The 22,860-nt window shown below is 38.1% G+C and overlaps 1 long non-coding RNA gene across 1 annotated transcript in view; it reads right to left on the bottom strand.

Annotated features, from left to right (window-relative positions):
* The window catches only part of LOC149917240 (uncharacterized), a 34,851-nt gene that overhangs the window by 4,423 nt on the left and 7,568 nt on the right, over nucleotides 1-22,860 (bottom strand). Inside the window, exon 3 of the long non-coding RNA XR_016468014.1 lies at nucleotides 19,832-19,902. This is a non-coding gene — a long non-coding RNA (uncharacterized LOC149917240). The remainder of the gene's footprint in view (nucleotides 1-19,831; nucleotides 19,903-22,860) is intronic.

The raw sequence follows: 22,860 nt of genomic DNA, 5'->3' as shown, positions 1-22,860 counted from the left end.
GAATGTAGCTGTCTTTACTTTCTCTTTCAATTAATAGAAAACAGTACCTTGGGGAATTTCTAGTAACAAAGGAAAAAGAAAAAAAAAAAAAACAATTACTAAAAACATTAAAACAACGAGCAGCAAAATATTATTATACAAGATGCTTCTAGAGAAAGTGAGAAAAGAGCTGCTTGCATGATTTAAGATCTTACAGTTTCAACTGCATTTTAGAATCATAGAATCAGTAAGGTTGGAAAAGACTTCTGAGACCATCTATTCTGTCAACCCATCACCACCATGTGACCACTAAACTGTGCCCTTAACTCCCTCATCTCCACATTTATTTAACACCTCCAGGAATGATGACTTGACCACTTCCCTGGGCAACCCATTCCAGTGCCCGACTGTGCCTTCAGAGAAAAAATTTTTTTTAGTCTTCATCCTAATCCTAGAATGTCTCCATGGCACAACTTGAAGCCATTCCCTCTAGTCCTGTCACTGCTACCTGGAAGAAGAGGCCAACCTCACCTGGCCCCAGCCTCCTTTCAGGAAGTTGTAGAGAACAATAAGATCTTCCAAGCCTCATCTTCTCCAGACTGAACAATCCCAGTTCCCCCAGCTGCTCCCCATGAGACTTGTTCTCCAGGCACTTTACAGCTTTGTTGCCTTTCTCTGAACACACTCTATGCCTTGATGTCTTCCTTGTACTGAGGGGCCCAAAACTGAACACAGTATTTCAGGTGCAGCCCACCAGAGCTGAGTCCAGGAGGAGTATCACTTCCGTGCTCCTGTTGGCAACACTATTTCTGATACAAGCCAGACTATCATTGTCTTCTTTTGGCTACCTGGGCACACTGCTGGCTCACATTCAGCCAGATGTTGACTAAACTCCCAGATTTTTTTCCTGTGTGCAGCTTGCCAGCTGATCTGCCTCAAATCTGTAGCACTGCCTGGGGTTGTGATCAAAGTGCACGACCTGGCACTTGGTTTTGTTAAAGCTCATACAACTGGCCTCAACCTAGAGATCCAGCCTGTCCAGATCCCTCTGTGAGCCCTAAATGAACATTTCCCCCAGCTTAGTGTCATCTGCAAACTTACCAAGGGTGCACTCAATCCCCTCATACAGATCATCAATAGATATTCAAGAGGACTGATCCCAGTAGTGACCCATGAGAGATTGAATTTAACTGCATTCACCACCACTCTCTGGGCCCAGCCCTCCAGATAGTTCCATACCCAGCAAACAGCGTACCTGTCCAGGCCACAGGCTACCAGCTTCTCCAGAAGAATACCGTGGGAAATATAGTGTAAAAGGCTTTTCAAAAGTTTAGTTAGACTACATCCACAGCATTTCCCTCATCCACCAGGCTGACCACCCCAATCACAAAAGGAGATGAGTTTGGTCAAAGCAGGACCTGCCGTTAATGAACTCATGCTAGCTCAGCCTGAACCCCTTGTTGTCCTGCACGTGCTGCATGATTGTGCTCAAACTGATCTGCTCCATGACCTGCCTCAATACTAAGGACAGGCTGACAAGACTATAGTTCCCATGTTTCTCCTTCTAACAAAGGAGGATCTGGGAATCCAAACCAACTTGTTTTATAATGCAATGAGAGACTATGGATTTGTTATCTCAAAATATGAAATTGTTTTTTCCTAACAATACATGTGGCAGCAAAAATAAACAGCAGTGTAGAGCTTTATGAAGATTTGTGATGACAGTCAGAATTGACAGACAAAAGTATTGGATCATTCCAGATGTGTAATGAAATCTTGATATTGTAACACATTGCCATTTGTCCTCACCTCCAGTAATTTGGGATATCAGTGAAGGAATATACTGGTCACTGAAATCAAATCTTTGCTAGTGGGGGCCTCCATATCATGTACTGATCCTCAAAAGCTTATAGATCTTCATCTGAAAACCTGTTTTTGTTTTATCAACACTGCTACTGCATATCTACATGCAACATTTTCACTTTACTTCTCTTCCAGGGAGAATCATTTTCTAATTTCCAGTTTACATACATGCTTGATATCTATATATCCTCATCAGAATACAAAGATACCAAATTTACCAAAACTGTGAAGTGGTATCAATCTTCAGTGACTGAAATCCTAGTGCTAAATACTATGAGTTCAGTAGGAGTAGAAGTAAATTGCTGCAGACAATAGATGAAATGTTCATAAATGTGCTAGAAGTATCCATGACTGGATGAAACAGTAGAGGCTTTCATCCTACTATCAAATTCCAGAGTCAGTTCTCAGTTTTACAAGTGATTTCCTACGCTGTCTTGAACTAGTCATTCATCTTTGTTTAACTTAGCTCTTCGCCTTCTGAATAAGCAACAGCTGGTTTACTACTTTGCCTCTATGACTTGTGAATTTCTCAGGGCAGTGATATTTCAAGACACATAGACATTCAGGGGCCAAACAAACCAGAAACACCTCTATCACCAGGTGAACAAAGAGTCTGCTCTTGGCAGAGAAGACAAATCCAGATCTTTCACTTCCCAATCAAGTTTTCCTATTCGAAATTAGTTGCTCGAGTAAGCACTATCACTAACAATGTAATAGATGGAGTTTGTTTGAAACTTGTCTTCACTGTCTCAGAAAGATATTTCCATGCAAGAGACCCTAAAATACCACACAACAAACTGCAACAGAAAAACCGATTCGGTCTTTCTTTTATACACTTCCTTCTCCCCATCTCCCAAATCAAATAAGCGTAGTTTCTCAGACAGCAGCATTCAGTGGTTTGCATATGGTGCTTTCATATTTGGCTGTAGGACAATCTATTGCTTAATTTGCACAAGAAACTATAAAATGGGATGTTAACTTTTATCCCCTAAGGAACATACATAATTAATGAGCATAAATTGTCAATAGGTTCATGACTTATATATAGATATTATTGGAAATGTAATCTTCTACAACTATTCTATTAATATTTTATCCCAAATAAGATAATATGTTTAATACTTAATGAGTTTAATTTGTTTAAATGTAATAGATTTCATCTTTCAACAAGTTAGGTTTAGAGAAGTAATCCTCTGCTTCAAAACCTTTACCTTTTTTTAAGACTTTTATATAAAATATCTGGCATCAGCCTAGATCTGCCAAGATTCCCAGTTTAGATGGTTGTTTGTGATCTTGGAAGTATTACTGTTTGCAGCACGGTAGTCAAGAGAATATTGATACTGTAAGAAAAAGAGCATATAGAAAACTAACTCACAGCATTCCTATATAATACTGTTCTATTTAGATTTCCAACATCTGTACCAGTGTTGTACTGAAGGACTGAAGACACAGTATATGCTCGCAGTTATAAAGGAGAGATTCAGAAATTTAAGTTGGCATCTCTTTTTTTGCAACTGCCACAAGATGGCATTAGATATCCTTTCACGTTGTATAAATGCTCCACGCTTTCTGCATGGTTATATTTTCCTACAGTAATGGTTTAAAGTTGTTTAATATTATTACAGCATTTTCCCATATAGGTTGAACACATTAACTGCAAGAGTCAGTCTCAACAGCCTCTAGAAAATCTGGTGCAATTAGTTGTTCATATAACTGATGGAGTTAGCTACTCCCGTAAATGAAGAAGTAAGAACAAATGCTGTATATTCCATAAAAAAGAGAACTGTTGCAGAGCCTGCTGGATAACTCCAGTGGTACTTAGGCTTCAGAAAGATTCAGAGTTCAAAAGACAACCATATATGAACATTCCCTTATTGGCCTGGAGAAGAGTTGTGCTGCCGATGTATGGTTGAAGACGACCAGAGTGAAAATGTACAGCCACTGTGCACTATGGTACCTTCCCTAATTCTCTAACCTTGAGACCTTACCCACAGTTCTTGCAGAGCTGACTAAGTCTGAACACAAGTTCTTCCTCCTATCACTTTGATAAGAAGTTCCTTCCCATCTCTTTAATCTAGATAGATGTGACCCCTGACATAATAAGTAATTAACTACTAGAATAAATATTCAACTTTTAACAGCAAATATATTCTCTGTCTCTTTCGTATTTTGTCAGAAAAGAAATAGCTTGACTATTTTAGTAAGTTTGAGACTTGTCTGGAGACTTTATGATTAAGCCATACAAGTCAGTTTAGTTGAAGTTCACTGAATCTAATTGGACTACTAAATGATCATCTGCAGAACATCTTTCAAGAGTGTCTATGGTTTGAAAGCTGATAAGATTTTAAGGACCATCTCTTAATGTTAAATGTCTGTGAATGTTTGAGCTAGGAAAACGTCTAAGAGAAAAACTGAGATTTGATAGTCCTGCACTTTCCTTGATTATCTTATCCAAAACATGTTAATTAGAAAATGCTAGGGAAATCCCAGATGCAGGTGATTGGATACTTTTGCTATGTTATCTATACCCTACTACCATGAAAAACAGAAACATTTTCCCTCAGTTTAAAATCAGCACATTTAGGGACGGAGGCTAGACCTTATCTCTCCATTTCACAGGTTCCGTTATTGCCCCAAGTCATTCCATGATTCTATTTCTGCATTTCTTCCAGCTTGAGTTCATTTCTCCTGAAGCACACACATGAACTATATCTAGAGTTTTGAGCAAAGTCTATTTTTTTTTTTTTTTTTTTTTTACATTGGTATCCACCACTATTTGGAATTACAGTATCACATTTAAATATATGCAATGCGCTTTTATTATTTATAGTTTACTAGTTGCTTTTTTTCTCCCCTTCTCCTGAATTCTGCATTCTTATCTATTACCGGAAGTTTACAAATGTCCAGAAATAGAACATCTCTGTCTTGATTGGGAAATTAGTAAGTATATTTTCCTAATGAAGGTTCATAATAATGTAGTATGTCTAAGTAACAATTATCCTACCTGTTATTGCCATTCCACTATTGAAGGAATCATTGACTGTAAGTTGGTTCATAAATCACCTTCATTTTAGTTATTACAGTTTAGTGCTGTATCTTGAAAAACATTCAGTAACCTCCTGTTTTTCTGTTCCCTTGGCTTTACACAGCAGGGTACCAAACTGATATTTCTACTTCCTGAAAGGCAGCATTTCATTCTAAATTAATAAACCCAGTGGAATTAGTTATCTAGCAATATACATTTAACATTACGTACCAGTATTCTGCAGGTATGGTGCTACATAAAACATAATACCTTTGTACTTTCAGTCAACAGGGAAGAAGAGATTTTTCAGAATAGGGAATTAATGATTGCCTTCCTTTATCAAAATCAGCTGGCAAGCTTCATTCTCTGCCTTATTGTCCAAAAACAAAAAAACAAACAAAAAAAAAACACCAAAAAAATTTGTTATATATTTTATTGTCTCATTTGATCCAGCATATATGATGACTACATGGCCTGGAAACACTTTCACCCTTAAAATCTTATCTTTCAAGTACTTGTTACTTAAAAAAGATGCATCCTCCCTCTCTTGACATTTACCGGTTCAACTATATTTTTGGTTCAGCTCACTTGGCCCTAGTATTCTGCTCAGTTTCCAGAATTTATACTTTCTGCCTGGCCTCATTTATTTACTTTTGCAGTTTCCTTCATTGCCTCTTGAGTTTTACAGTCTCAGTTTCAACTTTTTTTTTTTTTTTTTAAGCTTATTTGCATTTGACATACTCTTCTTAAACAGACTTTTTTTTTTCTTTGGAAGAGAGAATTTATTGTTACCTGCCTTAGGCATCCTGAGTTAGCCCTACTGCATCCTTTATTCTTTCACAATTACAAATGACTTTGTTATTTCCACTGCACTTTTGAAAGCCACACCAAGCAAACACAAAAGTAAGCCACAGAAAATGTCAGAGGAAACACATACCACAATTCACAGAACTGCACCTTAAAAGCAGAAATCAGCAGAGTAGTTAAGGTATAATTAGACCTCATTTCAAACCAGAATCTTGTAACTGCAGAGCACCAAATGTAGAAAACACTCCAGAGCTCCAGCTGCATTTTAGTTTCTTCTTGAAAAAAACTGAAAACCAAACAGCGAATTTAGATGATGTTCTGATGTGTTTTTCATCCTTTTATTTTTCGAACTTACTCTCTATTTTATTGCTTTGAGCAAGGCAAAAGGAACAGAATGAGCCACAAAAAATTGTATCCCAGCTGGAGAAATTTTGGTTTGTTAGTTTGGTTTACACTGCTCCTCCACGTTTTGTGAAATTTTTTCTTTGGTAATCCAGTAATGTACAAGGACATAAGTATGTAATGCCCCTGTTGCATGAAGAAAATACAAGCTCTCTGTTTTATGCTCTTTGCAACCATGGTCTCCTTCCATTTCAGCTATATCGGAAAAGCATGCATTAGTTCAACTTTTCCAGCTTACATTCTACCTTCAATGAACTAAAGATTCATTGACATTTATTGACATGAGTACAATGCCAAGTACATGCTGATCTCACCTATGGCCTCTGGTTCACTTAATAATAGTAGCAGCTCTGACAACACTAACATGTCCAAGCACAAAAGTGACTCAAAACGTGTGAGCCAAACTGCGACAACAATCTAAGGAAAAGAAGTGAGCAGCTAATACAGAGACAGTTCACTGTTTGCTTTTTCATTCAAATATCTCCAAAAATTAATGATATTTGCCAAACATACTGCTACAATTTACCTAAGATAGCAAAATGACATACAGTAGGAATTTTGGATGACTCATATGCTATGATATGACTGCTTAACATGCCTTATTAAATCAGCTCTACAGCGTGTCCAGTACAATGTCTATCAAATATCAAAGCAGAGAAAACAGGCTCCTATTGCATGCATAAACAGAATGCAGTGTACTGCAATTATGGCAACTCACCTAAGCCTTACTGCTTAGAGAATCTTTACAGAGGATAATATGAACTACAACCCTCAATTCAGTAATACTTCACTACTGTGACATACTACAGAACTATTACTAGAAATCAGTAAAGAGGCAGAACCTTCAGGAACAAAAACAAAACTCTCACTGTAAAGTATTTTTAATTTTTATATCTGTTTGTTCAACACAGGCAGACTGAAAGGATCCCAGCAGTTTTGACAATAGAATCAGCAATAGGGACACTTACTGCTGCATAGATTTTGAAGTTCCTTTGGACTTTCAATTAAACAAATATAAAACAAGTCAGAAATAAATGTTCTCTTTCAATTTGAATCTATCCCTTGAAGCATTTATGTCCTTCATTATCTCTGTTCTGGTACAGACTGCAAATACCTGTGAACTTTGTTTTACTTCTAGGTTAGAGAACTACCTACTAATTCAATTTTATACGTGAGAGTGATATTCAGGGAGAGTGAATATCTTCACACAGTAATCTAACCAAGATCTCTCTACTCTTTTCCACTAAATGCTAATACAAAAACAAAACAAAAACAAAAAAAAGTTTATGGTAAACTACAAGCCCTCAGAGGAACAACTAGAACAAGCAAGCATAATGACCCAGCTAGAGGATATAAAAAGAAAATTTGGTCTTGTGCAGATTGCACTTTGGCAAAACTACATCAGATCAAAACTTCAGCTGACAATTTTTAACAGCAGGTCTATATGGCACAAAGGAAAGAAGCATGAAAAAAAATTAACTAAAACAGTGGCAATACCAAACAACCTCTCCACATCTCTGTTAACATGTACAGAAATAGAGTAAAGTGAGAATGGCTCCACAGTTAAGCTGAAGCCTGCTGTTTTTAAAGCCATAGTCCCAGGTATCCCAATAGTGCCTCTTTTAGGTCAAGTTGTGTTCAAAACATATGTCATTAAAACAATATGTATTAAAATACATATTTAAATTTATCTCAACAAATATCTTTTTCAAGATAAGACTTAGATTTGACCCGGTGTTCTGTCCATTGGATCCTCTAGACAATTAAAACAAACCGCTTACAAATGCACATGCATGAAAACAGGAATGCTTTATCTGAGAAGTGATTTAGAAACAAGGGAACGTATATATCACAAACAGGATAAATGACAGTTAGGATTACCCTATTTGCATAAGCACATACTCTGCAAAATCAGATATTTAGTACTGTTACTAAGTGGTAGTTTGCTGTCTCAATCATTTGCACTGGCACCACATCCCAGAGGAAATTGTACCAGAGAATGCACAGAACAATCAAGACCAACTTAATCTTGTGATGACAGTTAAGACTGCTTAGATGACTGCACAGGTCCCATGCATTTTTGTGATGGAAAAAAAAAAAAAAAAAAAAAAAGAGTTCCATATGTAAATTTAAAACTTCTTTATATCATATTTAATATTTTGCCCATTGTGAAAATTCTGCATGAGGAAGTCGCAACAACTCTCATTGAGCTGTCATCTGTAGTCCTGTTATTGGAAGAGATCCCTCTAAAAATGTACCAAACAGATACAATTTGTTGCTATAGTTTTGATGAGATTTTACCATCATTTTTGCATTTGTACTATAATTGATCTTTGTTCTTTATGAATGTTGTAAAGGAAAAAAAAAAAAAAAAAAAGAAAAAAAGAAAAGGAAAAAAAAAAGGGGAAAAAAAGAAAGGAAGAAAGAATAGCTTTTAATAGAGCTCCAGAAACAAAAATGCCAACTAAAATTTTGCTTATTCCTTTATAAATGGTATTCCAATACTGTTTTTCCAGGTCTTTTTCCCAGAACCAACAGTATTTAATCCAGTACCATTCAGGCATAACATTAGGAAGAATAATTTGTGTCCTGAACCATGCATACCAAGAATCTATAAAGGAGGTGAATTCAAAGCCTCACTAATACATCTCTTTAAAACCTATGCAGTTAACCACCTAGCAGAGAAAACTTAAGGGCTCAGTGTAATTTCCAGTTTAAATAATGTGTTAAGTAATAACTTAAGTTTCATTCCAGACTACATTCTTTAGAAAAGACAGAGGTGGATAAAATTCTAAAAGAGGAGAATCAAGAATGATCTGAAACAGCCTTCCAGAAACTGATGTCCAGAGAAAAACAGGAAATCCCACTTTCACTGAACAAATTCATGATAAATGACTTTACGTAGGGAGAGGGGAGCACGGGAGTAATCTAATGTAACATCTATCATTACTGTCTCTTCCAGAAAAGTGACTCATCTACACTGCCAGTCAGGGGCAGCAGTAGTTTTTTTGTCTCAGACTCTGGTGCCTTGGTTTCTAGTGCTTACATGTCAACAGGAGTTATTTCAATGATTTCCTCTAGGTTTAGTATTGACCCATCATTCGAAGCAGCACTGACATCACATATCTGCCCAAAGAAGGCAGGGTAAGATTACAACTGACAGATATAATATGAAGCCCTCTTGAATACATACGTTCATATGAAATTCAGGGGATTTGGTTCTGCTGTCAGGGCACCTGTGCAAGTCTGAGGGAATGTAAACAAACTTCTGGATCAGAAGTCAGTCTGTTGTTTCCCAGTTACTTGAGGTCAAAGACTGTTTTATTATTTCAGATACCCAAAATATACTAATTTATTTCATCATTCACTTGCAAAATATGTAGGAATACACCTGAATTACCTCATGCTAGATTCTGTTTCTCTGCCTCCTTTCTCCAGAAGGAAGAAAGGAAAGACTGAGAAGATAGAAGAAGCATTCACACCAGTTTTTCCCAAGTTTATCACACTGGACAGAGAAACAAAGCATTTTCAAGCAATGAAGAAATAAAATGAGGCTTGGCATGATTTTGTTGCTTGAGGCACAACTGAGAGCTGGATCTCTGCAGCTTAGACACACCCTGCCAAACAGGTTTGCCTGAGGATTAAGAAATCAGAGATAACTTCAGGTACCTTCAAGCTTGATCAGACTCCTACAGACACCCTAGTAAGAATGGAAAACAACAGACAGTGCTCTGCAAGGCAGAAACATTTCAAGAAATAACACTGAGGAAGAAATTCTCTACCATCTGAGAGCTAGGAGGGAGCAAAGAGCAAAAGGAAAAAAATGGTTTCAAATGGCCTGAGTCTGAAAATAAAGCAAATGTGTATAGGAACAATTAGCTTTCTGTGAGTTGTGCTGGAAGCACAGCCTGGGAACAGTGCATCTCTACTCACAGCTGGGCAGCTGGCCAGGGACTGGAGAAGTGACTTTCCTCCCATTATTTTCTCATTTTCATTAAACTGTATTTTAGGGCACCACAAAACAACTCTATTTTCTCAACATTTTCTCAGGCACATACCCTTTGCTCCCAGCATTAGAAAATCTCTCCTGGCAAATAAAGCAGGCCCCCATTAATTATCACTCTCTCTTTCACTCCCCCTTCTTTGCAGCTTTACTTGTAGGAATACTGCCACGATTATGGGCTGTTTGCCAAGGGGCCTTACACATGCTTTTTTCATTATTAGACTACTATAAAATTTAACCATATAAGTCTCCAGCGCTGTACCCTCCTGACAATGCCAACAGCCATTCCAAAATAGACTACTTAGGAAAGCATAGAGACCAGGCCTTTTTGCAGCTGATTAAGCCACGGTTTATTTTTGCCTTGTTAGTAGATGCGTTCCTGCTCCCACTGATTGGCAGTGGAGCAGGCTCAGTTCTTACACAAGTGCTTTAAAAACCATCAGGCCTAGCGCTCCCATTCTCAGCCCTTACCCCAAAATTCATTTAACTAACTGGGAACATTATGTAGCGGCATTGGGAAGATCTGGCTCCAATACACGTCGGACTGGATTTTGCCATTTGGCATTAAGTGGTTTTGGCTCTAAATTACTGCCAATATAATCATGCACAAGCATAGAACTTTCTCTTCACTTTCTACTCAAGTCATGGAGCTTTGCTAGATCTACAAATGCAGAACTGTAAAAAAAAAAATGTTTCTGAAATAGTAATGTTTATCAATATAGGAGTACTTTGCAAATGAATGCTACATTATTTCCCTTTGTAAAAAATGGTCTCCTGATTTAAGAAGGAGCAACTTTATGGTGACCACCCCAGGGCTCACAGCAGACAACAAGTATAGGAGCAAACAGCATGAATGCTTTGACCATTTTACTTAATTCTAATAAACAATATTTAATTTGCTATTATTAATTTCCCATCAATGGTAAAGAATCTGCCTCAAGAATACAGTCTCTTTTTCCAGTGTGCAAAGACAACACACATGGTAAGGACACTGGAATTCATTCTCTTGGTGCAGCAGAAGAAAGAGTAAATAACACTGTCCCTAATTCAACTTTCAGGAATGTCAGCCAGAGCAGCCAGGGAAGGGCAGCAGCTGGCTGTCCTTTCAGTGTGATGTATTGCAGCAGAAAGGCAATAGGATCAGATGGAAAGGGAACACCCAGACTTCTCCAGCATGACTATATTGTGCTCTCTTCAGTGATGATACTCAACAACCTAAAACTAAAGTTAAGTAGAATCATATCTAAGGCTCTTTCCTCTTACAGCAAGTGTAACACATAGCAGAAAATCCCACTAGGATTTGGATTCAAGCTTTGCACCCACTGTAAAAAAGCAACAGTAATATCATAAAGATGACAAGATCAGAAAAAGAATGATATTTTACATATGCTTGCTAACATGTCACCTTCATTCATTTCAACACGTCACTTAACATCTAGGATATACTGAATTTAGCTGACTATACCGAATTTAACAGCTTTAAAAATATGATTAAGAGTCACTGTCCTTGGCTAATGTGTTTTTAAAAGCTTATGTCTGTAGTAAGCCCTTCGTGCTGCTAGTGTACACAGAGCCATAGCTGCTGGGGAAGTAACAGAAACACATGCTGTTGCCCACTTAGCAAACCATCAGTGTCTGCATCATCTTAAGCATCATGCAGAAGTTGCACACAGGATCCTTCATTAAAGAAAAATATTTTCTGGTGGAATGAAATCAAAGACATAAATAGCTGTTAGTTCACTGCTTGGCAATTGTAGGAAAAACCCAGTAATTTTAGGGAGAAGAGAGAATTAAAACAGACAGACCATAATTGCACAAGGGCACAGACACTTTATGTCCATTGCCTGTGCTTCCCCATCATGCACTCATTGCCTAGGGTTGTATAGCCCTGCACAGATGGCCCTGCATGATTCTCTGAATATGCTGATGAAGTCATTTGTTCAATGTCACTGAGATTTACTTTCTTCTTATATCTGCACTGCTTTCCCTCTCCTGAGATTTCCTTCCATCTCCCAGAATCAGGAAGTAGTCCACTGCTTCCTGCAAACAGCACTCTGGCTGAGCAGAGCAGGACACATCCTGGTCCCTGGAGACTGTTCAAGAAAGACACGCAACCTCAGATTTCATGGAAAATAATGGAGGACTGTTGACTAATTCCAAGGTAATGGTGTCATCCTTTTATTCAAAGGGTTTTGTTTTGGATTTTGTTTTCAGTTGTTCCCTCTCACTGGGCCAGGACCCACCTGCTCCACTGCACCTTGCAGGAAGCTGCAGCCACCTCCCACTGCCAGACCACATCACCTGCTGTGTGATGGCAGCAGGACAGGGAGCAGGTTTGTGCAGCTCCTGCTAAGATGACAGGGCCAAAACCACTGGCTATGGGGAGCTCTGATCTCACTCAGTGCAGCCCAGGAAGACAGTGTAAATTGTTTCTGTGCTGAAGAGATAGGAAGGCAGACCTGTGACCTGGTTTTCTCCTTAGGCAGTGCAATATTTTTTGCAGGGTGCGTGGGAAGGCAATGGTTATCGCAGGAGAACGAAGCATAACAAAAAAGGTTGCTGACAAGTCTCCCCTTGATGGTGCTTCATAGCTCCAAAGCCAAGGAGAAGCTGTGGCTGTACCTCTGTATCTGGCCCAACAGCTGGATAGATGCTGAACTGATTTCTTCTATGGAATTTTGGCAGTGTTTCTCAGAAATCAAGATCCTGCTAATCCCATTAACCCCAATAGCTTGGGTAATCACTGTAAAAGAATTAGCTTGAACATCAGCTCTGTGTGCTCCCAACACGTACAAAATAAGTCGTTAGTTCATCAGCTACAGATACTCAATAATGGAAAAAAAAACAAAAAACCTGTAAATTATTTCAGCCACTACATCTTGAGCAGCATCTTTCTATCAGAATTTACAGAAAAGCAATATTCTTAGTCATATATCCCTTGAGCCAAATCTGTTATATGAGTACAACAATTAATGTCACCAGGAATATAAAGTGAGCAGGATTTGCTCTGTGCTCAATAATAAAACCTTCTCAAGGAGATGAAATTAGACTCAGTGTAATGTAACAGGAGTGGTTGGAAACCATGCACAGTATCTCTATGATACTATAATTCAAGAACTATAGAGTAGCTAGCCTTATAGCTCTGCTGTAATATTTTACTGGAAATTATGTTAACGAGTGGTTATTGTCAGGTTCTAGGATTACTTCAAGTTGTTATTTTAATACAGCTCATACCAATAGAGACTGAATATTGAAAAGAAAAATGCTGAAGAAAGAACTGGTACCATTTGTAATCATTGCATAGTGATTTAACTCATGTGTGATAATATGCATGTGAACTCTGCATGTGACAGCATGGATACAGGAATTAGAATTTTGTTTTCTTGATTTTGTATAGCAATGAGCTCAATATGTGCCACAGCATAGGGAGCACACTGCTGCAAATGAGTCCTTACTGTATATTTTCAGAGAGCATAGACTTGATTTTGAGAACAACATTAATTCAGCTTCCCCTCTCCCTTCCAACCAGGTTCTCATTATAATGTCTAAAGCCTTGATTCAGCCAAGCACTTCTGTATGTGCTTTGTTGGAACATGTAATTACTTTCCATTAAAGTCAACGGGACTAAGTAGCATGGGTAAGTGCTTTGCTGAATCAAAGCCTAAGTGTCATCAGCTATGCCAGTAAGTTACAGGTGCAAAGCAAAAAAAACAAAAACAAAACAAAACAAAACAACACCAGACAACTGCTTTAAAAAAAATCTGACCTTTTTTCAAGTTAATTTTCCTAACAGGCCTGTGTGTGATTTTGCTGTGGATTTTACTTAGCTGACAGATAACGCTATGGGAGTTAGGTTAGTTTAATCTTTAATCTTTCAAATGTTGCCATGCTGGTCTTCACTGAGTCATTAGAAAACAGGGTAATCTTAAAGAAATGAAAAAAATATATAATACTAAAATGACATAATATTCTGGTTTGCCAAAAGAAAATAGGGAAATGTAAGAAAAATGCACACACTAATTTGCCCTTGATATTTTGTAATGTGACAGACTTAGTCAAGGGAAAACACGCATTTGTGTTTGAAGGAATAAAAAATAAAAGTAACTCACTCCAGAAAAGCTTTGAGGGTTTGTGACCGCCATTTACTAGTAGCAGGCTTAAATATCACACAACACAAGCAACAGTGAGCACCACTAAACATCCATGTGTCTCAGTCACATAGTTCAGATCTGTCCCAGTCCTCATAGCATCTCCTAGAAACGTTCACCCAAACAACTCTCTCCCAGAGACAGATTCACAGTATTATGATAATTGATGACTTAACTTGGGGCAGACACATAAGTAACAATTCTCTTAGTTAAAAACTTTTGAGCAGCTCAGAACAATACACGTTTGCATTTGCAGCAAGAGTTCTACAGCACTGCGAAGACGCTGTCATATATTAATTCAGCAGAACGCATACCAGATATACTGCATGTTTAAGTAGGATAAATATTCAGTGACAGCAACTGAAAGAGAATGAGAAGCAGTGGAAAAAGTCAAAGAAAGATCATAAGCATTTGTAACTGTCACCAAAATCTGGTTTGCTTTGTTCTATTCAAGTCTTGATGCTGTGAACACAGCCTTGGTATCTGAGTACTCACATATCATACTCAGGAGTGTAACATGGAAAATCTTATCTATGTGAAAGCAACGTCATGAGGTCCACATGACACAAAACTGATGGATGCACCCATGTCAGAGGTGACACAGAGGACAAACTGGAACACAAAGGAGTGGATCAATGGGATCAAAACAACAAAGTGAACAAATAGCTGTTGGTAAATAGCTAATAGTGGCAGAACAAATAGGAACACCAGTATCAACCCAAAACTTCATCCACAAGCCACGTAAGCACAATGAGAAGGACATAACATAGATGCTATGGGAACAAGTATCTTAAAAATATCTGACCAAACTGTGGAGTAGAATTACAAGAGCTTAACCTTCAAATCACTATTTCCAAACAAAAAAATAAAGGTTAGGAAACTTTTCAAAAATCCTCAAGTTGAAGAACTTAAGTTTTATTACTTATTCTATTTATCTCTTCAGATTTTAAAATGTGTCTCTCCAAAAATCTAGGGAAAATATACAGATCATTTAAAATCACAGGCAAAATTCCAGCTAATCCAATAGTCACAATATAAAACCTTCCCAGAACCCTGACCCTCACCCTTCCCAGAAAAGAATCCCACCTTTTGAACCCAGTCACCATCACTTAGTCTGTTCCCTAAGAAAAAGCTTGGGAAAATAGTTGGATTCTTCCATTACCAACCAAGAGGTTAGTGATTGGCCTGTGTCTAACATCCAAGGGCACAGTGTGTTGTGACAAATTATTCTTGACACTCTCTCCCTTCTCATCCTCTCTCCGGCATTCCTGCTTTATCTGCAAATTTATTTTGAAAAAATGATTTTTATCTGCTGTTTCCCTTTACTCTTCAGAGTACTCTGATATCTCCAAACTATGTCCCTGGAGGTAAGAGGACCACCTTTTAAAGAAAACAATCAAAAATCTCTAGCCATTGCTTTTTTTATTCTTTAATCCCCAGAGATGGTCAACTCCACATGATGAACTGAGCAGAAGTACTGAACATTGGTGTTTCTCAAATCCATAATTAAATTGCTCAGTTCCTTGCAGGTAGTAGCGCACCCATTTTGTGGGTGCATATAAGCAGAAAAGAGTCAGAAACAGAATCAGTAGAAAAATTGGAAACAATGCAGTGCTTATTTCCCTTCTCCTTGGCAAACAGCTGAACTAAGCATTAGAGACATTCTATTTCAGCCTATTTTCAGGTACAACGTCTCTGAAAGAGCTATTTTCATACCCAAGGTAAAACCAGGTCTACAGATCTCATGAGATTCCCCCTCCCCTCACTTTAGTGGAAAAGAAGCAGGACTACATAAGTCATAAAACATTACAATGAAGAGGGAGGGTCAGCTTGCTTCCTATTCTGAGTAGCAGATACACTGCTTTTGTTCTAAGATGAGTTATCATAGACTGTCTGGATGACAGATTGCAGATAATTAGAAAAAGAACCCCCAAAACGAGTGCTTATAATGCCATTACTGACTTTTAATTCATAATCTGCTCCTTACTGAACTGAGCAGCCATGCTATAAATTTAACACACAATGAATAAGATCTGCAGATGTTAGCTACTGTGACTAATAATAATCAGTAAATATTTCATATAGTGAATGTTATCCACTATTTGTAAAACAAGAGGTCTGACATCTCACACTTTAGATCTGAATTATTCCTAGTTTTAAGAGAGAAAGACTGTTTCTTCACATAAAGTAAGTTTGATAGGCAAGGAGAGACAGAAGGCAGAGCTTCATCTCAAAAGGCAGCAGGCAGGTCTGTGCATTCAATCAAGCTTTACTTCACTCCAGGCAGCAGTTCATGGTCTGCACATTCTCCTGAGCAGACAAACAGTAATTCAAGGCTTCCCTACTCTGTTCTCTGAATGCAGATGCTTTTTCTATTGCAGCAGAATTACCAAAATAAATCGCTAGCTGGCTGTTTGCACTCCTGTACACTTATTAATTTTAGTCCAGCATTGGGTTGACACTGAACACCATGGTGTGATTGAGTGCTTCTCTCCAAATATCTGCTCTCATTTCTTGTTACTTTTCCTTTTATATTTTCTATGACAGACCTTTCCTGCAGCCCCTGGGTTTTGCCTCTGCTCTACCTCATTCTCCTACTGCCTCTTCAAGGAACTGTTTACACTTCTGATTCAATCTACAATAAGCAATTAAAAACATATGTAGATATACCACATCTATATTGTATATCTATCTATCGATAGATAGTTATATGCACCTTTCAAATCGGGTCCATTAGCATGTCTTCTAAAACATAAACTATGCCAGTATTTTGAGCAAGGATATTTCAGCCCTTCAGGGTGAGCATGGGAAATAAGGAGGTTTAGACTTGGCAGATCATTATCTCAGTGGTCTCCCGAGACTGCTTTACTCTGTGCACTCACACTCAAACCCCACTGGTCACATTTTTGCATAGCGCAGAATTCAGGACAGCCTCAGGCAGGACACCCCTCTTCACTGTGCACAGTGCATTGCTGCTCATCGGCCGAGATGTCCTGGACAGGTACTGTTACAGACAAACCTGCCTCAGACAAGAGCTGTAGGACTGACTTTTACTTTTGCTCCTCAGAAGCTGAACTGCATTGGAGGCAATATTTGGAAAGCCAGTGAACCCGTACAAATAAAAGCTGCAGACAAGAAAATAGCATCACAGGGAAGAGATGTTGTGATGGTGTGCTCCCAACCCCACAGCACTGATAAAACTCTAAGGCAGATTAACAACCACAAATCTGTTTCAAACTGGGGGGTTGAAAGAACTGATAGCAGACAGCCGGTTCAACAGCTGAGGGCCAATTGAGCACATGCCTAAAAACGAAGTATGACTATGAGTCAGTTATCTTACCCCATAAATAATGAGCAGCCCAAGAGCCCCTGGAGCATTTCTGTGTGGCAGCTGGCTGCACAACAGGATCTCCCCTTGAGTAGGGACACCTCTCAAGGTTATGTCTGCACAGTGATCCCTTACACTTTGACATCAAGACATTTTGCTGATACAGATACTCAGGAAGTTACTGATGGCTTTAAGCTTTGTTGGCTTTGCTAAGATTAGATCATTGATTGTGCACACATGATCCCTTCAACATAAATCATTGACCAAGTCTGGGGATAGGATTGGGTTCAACAGCACCTAGGCTCCTAAATTCCTAGAACCAAGAGGTAAGGAAGAAGGGGGTCCACTCTGAACCTCACGACTCAACAGAAGGGTCTCCCATATTTGTGTGTTTAATCCTACTATCTATGCAGTAAATAATCAAGTGCATCCAGCATCTCAAATCTTACTAAGTCACTGTTAAATCACTCCATGATATTTATATTACAATCAATAAATATACTCCTGTTTCTCTCTTACGGGAGAAGTGTATAGCATAGTTGTTTTCATCCATGACAAATGTGCTCTGCTTTGTGCATCCAGACTTCCCAGTTCATCCCCAGAAAAGGCTGTGAGAAGCTGGAAGTAGACTTGCTTGAATGCAGATCATACCTCCTAAAAATAAAATGCAAATTTCTCCCTCATGGTTTTCATGTATTATGAGAAATGCAGTTCAGTTTCTTTTGATTTATCAGCAAGTAAATAAACTACAAATGGGAGCAGTAATCCCCAATTAACTACTGTAGCTTTTGTTTCTGTAACAAACACTGGATCATCAAGGAGCCAACAGCTGAATATTCTTAAGAAGTTATGGGTATGTATTTGAGGATGCAGAACACATTTTTATGTGTAACAATATTCTTAGCTGTAAATAAATTTCTCTTGTTTTAGCAACTGCAAGTCAGAACTGTTGGCTTGAACACTTTAAACCATTCTCTAATATTATGCAGACCACAGTGATAATAACAGTTTACACATTGATATATGAGAAACAAGATCTTTAGGAAAGAATACTTTTGCCACATGATGAGTCTACTCAGAAACAGCTTTACAAAAATTCATTACACACATGAAAAAAGCGTATAAACTTATGGTCAAGTAGAGTGTTTGGCAAGCTGACCCAGGCAGTCCTTAGTGCTGAGTGCATTTACATAAAAGCAAGGATACAAGTACAGTTTGAGTGCTCAGAAAAGCCGCTGACACACACCTTTCTAGAAATGAACAAACAATATGTATCTAAATGAAATATGTTTTACAAATTGATACCTACCTAGAAACGCAACTAGTCAAAACTGCCACAGCTCAGCTAGGAGGTCACTTTGCTGTGTTTCAGCAATTCTGGCAGACGACCTCGTACAAGTTATTAACTATAATTACAACAGTTACTTTTCCAGCCTGGATGAATTTAGCAACAGCCTATACACTGTTGTGTTGTACTGCTGTACCTGTCTGCTTCAAATCATTGCTAAACACATCCCAAATCATGTAAAATATGGATTATAAAACTAATTAATGACATCCATTTTTCCCAGTTTTGCCTAAATCCTTTAAAGGTACAATATGTGCATACAGCACTGATTACAGCTAGCCAGGAAGTCTCTTACTAACTCTTCTTGAAGTCTACAGATCGTTTTCCTACCTGTGAATTAAGAATGAAGGCATTAAATAATTAGCTATAAGGTCATGTGTGCACAACCCTTTATCTCACTTACACTCTCTCCTCACTGATACACTCAGATCACTTTTGCCACGTTCAGATTTCTCATTCTTGTTTCCTAGAGGTCAAGGGAGTCCGAGCTCTGGAATTACAAGTTCAGCTGATGCAACAGCAGTGGCTTGTGCTGAGCAGACCCTATGGTCACATCTTAGCCAAAATAGCTGGAATAGCTTAATTTAACATTCTCTGAAGAAACTGCCATACAGATCTCTATGTTTAACTCAAAACAGCTATTAAATTATTCTCTGCATTTACCTGCAGCAAATTATTTACTTCCTAGGGCAGAGGCACAGCTTGTAAAAGCACATTAAGATCCTGTAATTAAAAGAACTATGTAAACATTAGGAGTATTCTTTGATGTTAACTGATAGAGGGCAGCTCTTCCCAGATGGAAAGATCCTTGAAACTCATGTTTTAAACAGCTCTTCATTAACGGGGTTAATGCATTTAATACAGGTATGCTAAAGGCTTACCTTTTAAGTTAACCATGCATTTAGAGCTTTGTTGATAAGGTACTCACCTTTTATCTGCCTGGGAATTCAGATCTCCAGGTTTCATAGTTGAGACTACGGGCACTTCATCTGAAAAGTGCTGTAAAAGAAAGGTCCTAACATGGTTTCCTGCATCTATGGGAACTTCAGTGCACCTCTTACAAATTGCTACACAGAGCATGTTCATCTGCAGATCCTGGAGGTAGGGTTCCAACAGTTGTTGCGCATGACATTGAGACTGTATTCGGATATATTAGATTTTTTGCATCTATGCTTTTAAGATACAGTTAACCTGAAACATCCTGAGCAAGTTTAACCTACTCCTTGGTGTCACAAGAGTAGGTGATAAGCATTAGTGCTTTGCTGAGCTCAGCCATAGATTCCTGTATGGACTAGGAGTCTCCACACTTTTTTGGGTGTCTTTGACAACAAATAAGAGCTGTTGCTGCTGAAGCCCTTCCTTGTATCTTGAGTTAAAATTAGGGAAGTTAAAAGGGTTCTTTCCAAGCACATAGGTAAAGGTCATGTCCATAAGATCCTTTCCTTTGGTCTTGATAATGTTATACCTCAGGTGGAGAGTACAACTGGATCTGAAATTTCTACATGTACCCAAAGGTACATATATTATACGGGGTAGTACATTACTCCTTGCCTCCCGTGGCAAGGATTTTCAGGCTTCATTTCTAAGCGTAGGCTGTTCATAGACAAAGTACAGCCAGAAGGTTATCTGAAATTCCCTGTCCTTGCTAATTGGATGAAAGGCAGATGTGGACTATGCTTGAGATAATATAATCTGTCAGCAACAATATGGCAATAATGTAGACACAGGGTAGTGCTTCCTCCTAAATCAAGCGTAGCAGGAGAACGTTGTCTGGGCCAGACTGCACAGTCGCATCCCAACTCTCCCTACAATACTGAGGTCTGCTAGAATATACATCTTCTGCATTTAAATACTTCATAACAATTCTTCCTATAAACCTAAAAGCTTTTTCCATAAATATTTCCTGTTAAACATTTTGTCCTGGGAATACTGACACCAATGAAAAACCTATTTAAATAAATTACTAGGTAGAAAATAAGTTTCTAATTAGTCATGGATGACTTTATCTAATTCAGTAAAAAGCACCAAGAAAATGGGGGAGAAGATCATACATTAAATATCTGAACTCCAACTACAGCACAGAGCTCAGGTGACCAAGCAGCCCAATGGTTTCTGGGCCATACTCTTTAAGTTTGCAATAGTACTGACTCTACATCAGCTGAAAGGTGTTGCAGACATCACAGATTATAGAAATATAAAGCCTGAGAATATTTCTATTCCTGAAAAGCACAAGGGACTCATTAGTGCAAATGTTTCCTCTCCATCCCCCCAAAATTTACTATTGCTGAAGTCTTTATGGCACCTGCTCAGTGGCTAGAAAAGCTTTCAAGTACTTGTCACAAAGTGGGTGGTCTCTAGAGGAAAATACTAGATCTTTACAGTATGGGAACACGAGAAAGTAAGCATTTATTTCTCTTCATGACAGATAGAAAAAAAATACAGTGCCAGAATAGTATTACTGTAAAATGGTTTCATAAGGGTTCTTGACTGGTCTGTCAGTCAAAAGGAAAATAAAACAGTTGTGCCTAGAAGAAGAGGCTTCTATTCTGCCATGTGGATACAGCAGTCAGTAGAAAGAAAAACACTGAAAATGGAGGATGCATTGTGTCTGTCCTTGTTGGAATAAAAAAAAAAAATACACTGATTAAAGATCCATATTCTGCTGTAGTGGAGACATCTCAAAATCAGTTTTATTCTCACCCTGTCCTATGTTATCATGTTCAGTAATTGTTCACTGACTGACTTATGTGTTGTTTTACTACTTTATCAAAGGGTAGTGAAGGTAAAGGAATGGAAAGACTTAAAAATCACGTTCAAAGGATGGAACCCCGCAAGATTTGGCATCCCTGATGAAAGGCTGCAGGCTTTGAGACAGTAATCAAACACTGTCAGACTTAGGGTCCCATCTAGCAAACAATTCAATTGCTTATAGTGGCCAGTAGCTGATGTCAAAGGAGTGATAAGCATGGAACTAGTTCTGTTTCCCTTACATAGTTTCCTTATTTCTGTCAAGTTTCCACACACTGAAAGTGAGTACTGTGCCTGAATATTAATAGCCACTGACAGATTTATCCTTCATTAATTTATCCTAATTTTTTTTGAACCCATTTATATTTTGGCTATCAAAACCTCCTGCTAAAGGATGTTTCAATTCCATCTTCAATTATGTTGCTTTATATATATATATATATATATATATATTTTTTTTTTTTTGTAAACTCGTTGCTGGACATTCTTAAGCAGCTTGTCAGGTAAGAAAAAGTGAACATCTCTCCCTCTTCATCTTCTGTATGACATTAACTTTCTTATGCACAATTGTGATATCCTCTTCAATCACCCCTTATCAAAGCCAAAATGCTCTCCTTACGCTCACCTTACCTCTTTCATTTCATATCTTTCATTAACCTTGTCATTTTCTTTTATCCAGCTCTATTACAGCCTGCTCAGATAAGATGGTCAGAACTGTTTGTATTTATCTAGATGTGGGAGCACCATAGATTTATTCTGTTTCATAATAGTACTTTTCTATTTTCTTATTAACATGTTTTTAAAGAAGTATTAGTACTCATTAGTACTCAATTTGTCTTCCCCCCCCGACCCCCCCCCCCCATATCCCTGCTGTATGCAATGATCTAGTTCTTACAGGGAAATATCCATGACACTAAAATCTTTTCTGTAACACTAGGTTAGAGTCCAACACATATATGCATTTATAAATGTTGTTTTTCAAGTCTGTTGTTTCGCATTTTATCAAAATTGATTTCCAGCTTATTATCCAGTTATGGAAACTTTTCAGTAATTCTTTATGGTCAATATTAAACTCAATAACTCTGCCTTTTATTTTTGTATTGAAAAGGGAACGTATGAAAATATTGAACAGAACATATCCTGATGCCATCAAATATGTAATTTCTCCTCTAGAGAGGAAACAAACTGTTTATGCCCAATCTTGAGGTT

This window comes from Phasianus colchicus, chromosome 7 (assembly GCF_987193195.1).
Source record: "Phasianus colchicus chromosome 7, bPhaCol1.hap1.1, whole genome shotgun sequence".
In the NCBI taxonomy this organism is placed as follows: domain Eukaryota; kingdom Metazoa; phylum Chordata; class Aves; order Galliformes; family Phasianidae; genus Phasianus; species Phasianus colchicus.
The sequence above is the reverse complement of the archived record's forward strand: the minus strand, read 5'-3'. Positions and strand labels throughout refer to the sequence as shown.